This window comes from Mesocricetus auratus, unplaced genomic scaffold (assembly GCF_017639785.1).
Source record: "Mesocricetus auratus isolate SY011 unplaced genomic scaffold, BCM_Maur_2.0 Super-Scaffold_100006, whole genome shotgun sequence".
Classification (NCBI taxonomy): Eukaryota; Metazoa; Chordata; class Mammalia; order Rodentia; family Cricetidae; genus Mesocricetus; species Mesocricetus auratus.
Genome location: NW_024429190.1, coordinates 81814055 through 81821326, shown reverse-complemented (window position 1 = coordinate 81821326; position 7272 = coordinate 81814055). Strand labels below are relative to the sequence as shown.

Sequence of the window (7272 nt, the reverse complement as noted above, 5' to 3'; positions counted from 1 at the left end):
TCTGGGTTTATATAAAATTATGTGTCTGTAAGTACAGGTGCCCATAGAGTTGCAGTTACAGGCAGTTACAGGCTGCCTAATATAGGTGTTGGGAACCAAACTTGGATCTTCTGCAAGAGCACTTTTTGCTCCTAACAGGGAGCCATGTCTCGAATTTGGGCCCAGCTATTGCCATGGGCTCTGGAGTCGGGTCCTTACGCTTACATAGCAGACACTTAGCTGACAGAGCCATTTCCCCAACCGGCATTCCTATTCTTTGAGTAAAACATTAAGTGACTGAGCACTAAAAGATGGCTTTAGTCACTGTGGCTGCAGAACCATTAGTGGCAATGCCAACACAGTGAAAAAAAAACCCAAATATCCTAATGTTAGAATAAAATCATTTGCCTTCATGAACTACCAGTGGTACGCACTATTGGAGAATCACACATGCTCTAGACAGAGGTAAGAGAAGAGACAGAGGGATGAGCTAACATCAGGAGTCTGACTAGAAGTTAATCCTTCATTCAGTTTAGTAACTGTGTCTACTGTTCCAGGGACTACTGTCACACTGTCACCCTGGGTCTATAGTGGTCATCTCTCTTCTCAGGGAAAGTTCGTTTACACAGGGTTAGGTGGGTGACATGAGAGAAAAGAGAAAGTACACTACTACACTGCACAAATTCACTACACACTGTTCAATCACCTGCCTTTTGAGGGAATTTGCATTTTCCACCATTTTTACTTATTGAGAATTCAATTCGTGGAAATCTCTGGGCACAAATCTGTCTTAGTTCAGGCTGTAATGAGAATGCAGCACAGGGGTAAAGCAGCAAACATCATTTCTTCTGCTTGGAGGCTGGGAGTCCAGCATCAGGTTGGCATCCTGTGAGGGCTGTGGACATCTTCATATAAGGAAAGAGAGAAAGAGAGCTTCCTGAGATTTTCTTTCTTGGAGACAGGGTTTCACAGAGTGGAACTCACTATGTAGAACCGGCTGGCTTTGAACTCACAGAGATTCACCTGCTTCTGTCTCCTGAGTGCTAGGATTAAAGTTGTGGTGCCACTGCTGCTTGGCTTTCTAGAATCCTTTTTATAAAATCACTTAAAGGCATTCATTATGATATGACCCAAATGCCGTACCTCTTAATTTCATTGTATTGGGTATCAAATCTTGACACTATGAATTTCTTAGTATACATAGTCAGTGCAAGGCATCTCTCTTTGGATGCATTTTCTTTTTTTTTCTATTTTCTTTTTTTTATTTCAATTAGAAACAAGATTTTTTTACATGTCAGTCCCAGTTCCCTCCTCCCCTGTCCCCCACTAACCTCTATCCTATCCCCTCTCTGCTTCCAAGGGAGGTTGAGGCCTTCCACGGGGGAATCTTAAAGTCTGTCATATCATTTGGAGCAGGGCTATGGCCCTCCCCCGTGTGCCCAGGCTGAGAGAGTATCCCTCTATATGGAATGGGCTCCCAGAGGTGTTTTATTTTCTTAAGGAAACAGGTGGCTGTGCCAATGGTTAGATCACAGAGTAGATAGAACTTCTCTGGAAGCAAAATTTTCCCCTTCTGGGATATTTGACATTTATTATCATTGTGACTGGCACCCACTAGAGGCTAAGATTAGTATCTTTTAGAGTGCATGGAAACATTCCATTAGCAAAGGCTAACCTGACATACTGATGATGTTCAAATTGTGAAATGAGGTTACATGTATGTTTAACTTTCTTTTGTCTCTATTTCTTGGACCCAAGGCTTTGAATGTATGCTAAGTTCATGTCCTACTATTGAGCTACACCTCCTCAGCATTAAACTTTTTAATAAAAGTGTTAAACTATTTTGTAAAGTCATTGTATTATTTTTTATTTGCGCTAGCATTGTATCAGCCTGTTATTCTTCCAACATGCTTGCTAATAATCTTGTGCTGTTTGTGACTTTGATTTAGGCACTTTCTAAGGACAGTGTATTGTGATTTTAATGGTCCTTGTTGATTAATGTAGTTGAACATCTTTTTCCATTTGCATATATTCCCTTATGAAATGTGAAAATGCTGTTTGGTTTCTGCTGAATGCCTAGCCTTTTTGCACTACCATAACATGAAAACAATGCCAAACCTTTCTGAGTCAGAGACCAGATACATTTGTTGAACATTTTGACGTCTATATTCACGAGGGATATTGGGCAGCAGTTTTTTAAAGGACATTTTTTTTGCTGGGTTTTAGTATCAGTATAATAGTGGCCTGGTAAAATGAGTTGCGACAAATTCTCTCTTCTCTAAGTGGGCTTAAGTTCGTTATTTTTCTTCTTTAAATGTTGGGTAGAATTTATCAGTGAAGCCATCTACATCAAAAGCTATCTTTGCAGGAAGATTTTTTTAAATGATAGATTTAAATTTCCTTCTTACTAATACTGGGTCATTCAAATTTTAGCATACTTTTCTATCAATTTTTCCAATATAATATTTTTAATAGATTATTGGGGATTTCATACAATGCATTCCAATCTCATTCACCTCCCATTCTTCCTAAGTTCACCCTCCCAGGTACATCCTCCCCCCCCAAAAAAAAGGAAGGAAAAAATATACCACGTCCAATTTGTGTTGCTCATATATTCATTGGAGCATTGTCAAACTCCCAGTGGCCACCCCTTAAAGACAACTGACTAGTTCTCACTCCCCAGCCCTCACCAGAGCTATCAACTATGAAGAGCTATACTTTAGCAAATTTATCATAATTTTTAAGGGCTCTCTTCAATGGCTTCCTGTCTAGACTTTCTCTTTTTTTGTGTTGGGGGCTTGTCATCAGCTTTCATGAGCCAGCCTACAATCCCATTGCCAGTGAGTCTGGGAAACAGGGAGGTTTCTAAGGGAGATATGCATGATACCCCAGAGAAGGGGAATGAGGCAAGATCTCCCCAGCAAATTGGGAGCATGGGGGGAGGGGAGAGGGAACCTGGAAAAAGAGAGGGGGAGAAGAGGAGGGGAGAGGAAGACATGAAGGAGCAGGAAGGTTGAGTTGGGGTAAGAATAGAGGAGAGCAGGATGAGAGATACCATAATAGAGGGAGTCATTATAGGTTTGAGGAGAGAGCTGACGCTAGTGGGATTTCCAGAGATCTACAAGGATGATGACACCAACTGGCAAACTAAGCAATAGTGGAGAGACTATCTTAATTGTACCCCCCCCAATAAAGAGATTGACGACTGCCTTATATGCTGTCTTAGAACCTTCAACCAGAAACTTATGGAAGTAGAGGCAGATACTCACAGCTAAACACTTTCGAACCCAGTGACAGAAAGGGAAGAGTGATGAGCAAATGGGTCAAGACCATGATGGTGAAACCCACAAGGACAGCTGACCTGACAAGGGGGGAGCTCTTGGACCCCAGACAAAATGACAGACTCTGGAGATCCCCCATGGAGGGCCTCACCCTCTCTGGGGAATGGTGTGGGTAGCTGGGGGGGTGCTGGTGGAGGGGCAAGGGAGGAGGGATGGGAGAGGGAGCTGGGATTGACATGTGAAGCAAGCAATTTTCTAATTTAAATAAAATATATTGGAATAAAAATATCTGTTAATGGGTTGGAGGAGGCTAGGTGGCTCAACAGATAGAGGTGCTTGGTGTCAAACCTGATGATCTGAGCTTGGTATCCAGGATTCACATGGCAGAATGAGAGACCCGGTGCCCACAAAATGTCCTCTGACCTCCACATGCATATCAAGGCACAGCTGTAGACATATGTGCTCTCTTTCTCTCTCTCTCTCTCTCTCTCTCTCTCTCTCTCTCTCTCTCTCTCTCTCTCTCCCTCCCTCCTCCTCTCTATCCTTCTATCTCTCTCACACACAAAATAACTAAATGTAATAAAAAAGATAAAAAATGTCATTTTGTATGGTTTGTCAATTTTGTGGGTTTCAAGTCATTAGTAGCATCCTATATCATGCTGTTAGTCTCCAGAAGGAAAAAAAAACCTCAAACTTTCTCCCTTTTCTCATATTAATTTTTCTTATTTTCCTCAATCTCACTATTGGTCTGATTACTTTTTTTTGGGTACAGTGAACTTTATTGATGGTATTCAAGAGAGTGGGGCTCCCTAAGAAACTCCTTATTTATCCTGGTGGTCTGGGATGGAAACTGTCAGGGAGACGATCAATGTCGGGATTATTGGACAGGGACTGCTCAGCAGCCAGGGCCTCTCTCTTGCTCAAGCCCTTGCTGGGGGTGGATGGTCCAGGGTGGGTTTCTTACTCCTTAGAGGCCACGTACGCCATGAGGTCTACCACCCTGTTGCTGTAGCCAAATTCATTGTCATACCAGGAAATGAGCTTTACAGAGTTGTCATTGAGAGCAATGCCAGCCCAAGTATCAAAGGTGGAAGAGTAGTAATCATGCTGAAGTCGCAGGAGACAACCTGGTCCCCGGTGTAGCCCAGGATGCCCTTCAGTGGCCTCTCAGACGCCTGCTTCACCACCTTCTTGAAGTCTTCATACTTGGCAGCTTTCTCCAGGTGACATGTCAGATCCACAACGGACACATTGGGGGTAGGAACACGGAAGGCCATACCAGTGAGCTTCCCATTCAGCTCTGGGATGATCTTGTCCACAGCCTTGGCAGTACTGGTAGATGTAGAGATGATGTTCTGGGCAGCCCCACAGTCATCACACCACAGCTTGCCGGAGGGGCCAGCCACAGTCTTCTGGGTGGCTGTGATGGCATGGACTGTGGCCATGAGTCCCTTCCACAATGCCAAAGTTGTCATTGATGACCTCTTGGCACTGCCCTTCAAGTTGGCCCCAGCTTTCTCCACGGTGGTGAAGATGTTGGTAGAATCCACAACATACTTGGCACCAGCCTCACCCCATTTGAAGTTCGTGGGATCTAGCTCCTGGAAAATGGTGAAGGCCTTCTCATTGGTGATAAGATTCCCATTCTCAGCCTTGACCGTGCCTTTGAACTTGCCATGAATAGAGTCATACTGGAATATGTACACCATGTAGATGAGGTCAATGAAGGAGTCATTGATGGCAATAATGCCCACTTTGCCAGAATCAAGGCTGCCCTGCAAATCAGGTGTTCAATACAGCCAAATCTGTTCACTCTGACCTTCACCATTCTGTCTCAGGAACGAGGCTGGCTGCATGAAGAGATGCGGCTGTTTCTAGAACAGGGAGGAGCAGAGAGCTGGTCCATTACATAGAACGGGATTTTTCATCATTTTCTGTTTTATATGACATTTATTTTCTTCTGTTTGCTTTGCATATAATTCTGATTTATATATTCTTATGAGAATTTAGTCTTTGATTTTAGCATTTTCTTCATAATGACTTTCATCATTTAACATTTATTTTCCCTTTTCAGCAATGTTTTAGCATGCTACACATTTTCATGTGATTTAATTTGAAATATTTTCCAAATAGGACATGGGTCGTTTAGAAATGTATTATACAATTTGGCAGGGATGTGTGGCCCATGCCTATAATATAAGAGGCTGAAGAGAAGGGTAATGGCTCTCCTGGGCTAGATTGCAGCAAGATTCTGTCTGTAGGTCCCATGAACCCCAGAATAGGTATGAAAGAGGAGTAACACATTAGCAGATCACAGAGGCATTTCACAGTGTCAAAGGATTGGGCACTCTTGATAGACATGGATTACAGACTTGCTGTGTCCTTTGTGTGTTTTCAGGGCTGAACCTGGGGAACACATCCCTAGGCATTTGTTAAAGCAGGTAATCTCGTCCTCAATGCAGGTTCTCTTTGGAATGATTTTGCAGTTCCTACATTGGAGATGTCAATGAGTGGGGTCTTACCCTCAGGGCTTTTCTGTGCTCAAGTGAAGAAGGCAAGGTTTTATAACTTCATGCACAGGAATCACCTTAACCAAAACAAATAATTTCTTTGAAGTGTGCCTTTTTTCAGCTTCAAACTTTCATTTTGTCACTGTCATGTCTTTTTGTTGCACTCAAAGTTCTTTCTTGTAGATCTGTATGAGATCAGTGAATAGAAGCCATGCCACAGCTTCTGTGAACACTAAGTTATCTTGAAATTTCCACTGTCATAGAAGTAAGCCCACTATTTTCAACCTCACTCCAAGTTCTCAGGACATGGGCAGAATAAAGCGAGAGTCTTTAGTAGAATGTAACAAGTGTACTCTAACCCAACTCAGTTTTTGTTTCTCTCTGTAATCTTGTGAACAAGACTCAATGGTCTGCATTTCTCTTGACATTCTGCTCTTACAACCCCCGCATTAGTATGTACTATTAAGTACTGTTCACAGCCATTTTAGGCTCCTCAAGCCCACAACTCTTTCTCTGTCAACCTCTCTTCTACAGGCAAGCTCCAAATGCAGTCAAGCTGGCCACAGCAGAAAACAGAGTTATGAATTCTGGCAATTAAATCACTTTCTCCTGTTTATTCAGTCTGGAACTCCATAATGTGGGGGATAGCCCACATTCATGGTGGGTTATCCCCCCAGTTGTTTCTGAAAACACCTTCATAAACACACTTGTGTGTTTTCATAGTAAGACAGAATACTGAAAGTAGGTATGCACTTAGTTAAAAATATCTTTTAAAGTTTAGAATTTACTTAGCTAAAAATTTGACAGTAAAGTCTTTAAATTTGTCATTATTGTTGTATGTATGTGTATGATGTTTGTGGGAGTGCATGTATCATAATGTACAAATGGAGATCAGAAGACAACATCCAGGAATAGTTCTCTCCCTCCACTGTGGGCTTAGAGATTTAACTCAGGTTATCAGTCCTGTACAGCAAGTGGCTTTATTAGCTGCATTATCCCTCTGGACCTTGCCACTTAAACGAAACAAACCCAAGATAGAATAAACATCTTTCCACCCATTTCATTCCTAGATACAGTTTTCCCTCACCTATCCACTAGAAACCCACATTCTTTGAATAACTTTCAAGTTATTCTTTTCATATGTAAATAAATATTAACATATTTATTTCCTTCCATATATATGTATATATATGTATATATATATATATATATATATATATATATACATATTCTCTACTAGTTTCACTCAAAAGTATGTCCTGGATTTTTTTCTAGCTGTGTAGACTTTCATGTATCATAATTTAAACAACCAAACATCTGTTGATGGATATTTAGATTTTAAAAGACTTTTTCTTATGGAAATTAGTGTTGCAATGCATAGTCTTGTACTACATTATTTACCTGTAGGATAATTTCCCATAGGTGGACTGCTAGATCAGACAGCATTTGCATTTGTAAGTTGTTAGCAGTGCTCAATGGTCCCCGATTGGCAAGCCTAGCTA

At 41.6% G+C, this 7272-nt stretch overlaps 1 pseudogene; it reads right to left on the bottom strand.

Moving 5' to 3' along the window:
* Positions 1–4220: 4220 nt before the first annotated feature.
* On the bottom strand, positions 4221–5088 carry LOC101824181 (annotated as a pseudogene).
* Between the last annotated feature and the right edge of the window lie 2184 nt (positions 5089–7272).